This window comes from Meleagris gallopavo, unplaced genomic scaffold, assembly GCF_000146605.3.
Source record: "Meleagris gallopavo isolate NT-WF06-2002-E0010 breed Aviagen turkey brand Nicholas breeding stock unplaced genomic scaffold, Turkey_5.1 ChrUn_random_7180001957925, whole genome shotgun sequence".
NCBI classification, from domain to species: domain Eukaryota; kingdom Metazoa; phylum Chordata; class Aves; order Galliformes; family Phasianidae; genus Meleagris; species Meleagris gallopavo.
The window spans coordinates 4,160-6,252 of NW_011217779.1; positions in this window are offsets into that span (position 1 = coordinate 4,160).

A 2,093-nucleotide genomic window follows, 5' to 3' on the forward strand; every position below is an offset into this window, starting at 1 on the left:
AAAAAAAAAAAGCATTTTTCAGTAAGAAATGCATAAAGTTTGGCACGTAGCATTTTGTAATGCAAAAGTGAGAACATTTGAAGAGAACTCAGTATAAAAAGCATTCACGCTAACATTCAAACATCTTGTAAAATGTTAAATGTGCGATTTTATCTAACTTGAGCTGATTGAAATGTATGGCACTCCTCTCTACATAAAAAGCTACTATTTAATTGATCCTTTGTGCCTGTCATGATCACCAGTGTTTTGATTTTCCATTTGAATACGGTGAATTAGAAAATACTTTAAAACTTTCCATCAAAATTTTGTCATATTGAAGATAGATGACAGAATTATACAATGATTGAGGTCAGATGGGACCACTGGAGTTTATCTGCTCAAAGAACCCTGCTCAAGAGGGGCCACCCAGAGCAGATTGCCCAAAACCACATCCATGCAGCATTTGAAGATCTCAAACTATAAGATTCTACAGCTTCTCTAGGCAACCTCTGTCAGTTATCTGCAATGAAGCAAGATGATCTAACATCTATCATCTTGCTTTCTTTCTCCTAGTATTTAGACATTGATAAGATCCCTCCCAAGCTTTTTCTTCTCAAGACTAAGCCCCACCTCTCTCATCCTCTCCTCATCAGGCCCTTTGTCAGACTCTCTCCAGTGTGTCTGTCTTGCACCAAGGAGACCAGAATTGAAGTCAGCATTGCAAATGTGGCCTCATTAGTGTTGAATGGAGATGAAGGTTCACTTACCTATGCTTGCTGGCAATACTTTATCTAATGTAACACAGGATGTCATAAGGCTTTTCTGTGGCAATGGCATGTTGCTGGCTCATGTCCTGATGTAGTGATGAATGCACATGTACATCACCTCATATAATTACAAACCTACAGAAAATATGGTACATTTTCTAGTATTTAACATTGTTCTTAAATGGTTCTGATATATTTAAAGCCTCGTGATTTATGAAAGAAATATTAATTTTATTAAAATTACTCTTTAAAAAAGAAAAATGGATCTCAGCACCTAGTTTTCACAAATACTGTTTACTGTATTTGTACTACTGTCAGTAGTACAAGGTATAGGACTAATTAAATGAGATGTGTATGGATGACATGGTGTTCAGGTGCTGCAGAAGAAAAAATGAAAAGGAAACATGGAAATAAAGAAAAATTGCTCACTAACCAAAAATGTCCTTCTGACTCTCACCACATCTCTGAGACTCAGCACACGAGTAAACGTAATGCAAGAACATCCATTCAGGACACTACTCTGTCAAGTGCAAGTACTCAGGAGAGTTCAGAGCCCAAGCACTGTTTTCTTTTCTCAGCTGATTTGACTTCAGTACTACAGAAGTCAATACTGTTTTACTGAAATCAGGAGAGGTGCCAACAGATAGTATAAAACTCACCCTTTTTCTGGGATGAAAAAATTAAAGTGCAAATTTGCAATTTTTTTTTTTAATCTGTTTCAAAGCTTTTTCGTCTATATCTGACATTTTATTTGCTTATTGGTTTATTTGCTGATGTTGTAGATTTTTTATTTTTATTTTTATTTTTTTAGCAGCATTTGTCCTAAGCACATTCCCATTGACATTTTACTTTGTGTTACCCAGCTGCTACCAGAGTATAAGTCCCAGATTTCCAATTGCATTTAAAATTACTTACATGTTACTGCTGTTTTATACATATATTATTATTTTAAAAATACTCATAAAGGAATCACAGGTGTTGATAATAGCTAACTTCAGAATAATTAATATTTTGCTGTTCTGTACAGGTTACAGAACAGATATTGAGAGTCGTTACATCAGTACAGGTAATTTATTAATTATTATGCTTAATAGAAGAGAGAACTAAACTAAAATAATCTCCCATTTCTTTAGGGAATATTCCTCTCTCAATGCTGACAGACGTCCTATCATGAGAGACACACGTTTTCATGCTTGTAGCTTGCAGCTCTACTTAGTTGCAGTATGTAAAGAGTACGATGCCTTTTTCAGGGCAAAAATCTAGTAAAAACATTATTATTATTAGAGGTACTTTTGCTTTCTTTACTTCTTGTAGTATTTAATATAATATTATTTTATTTATATATTT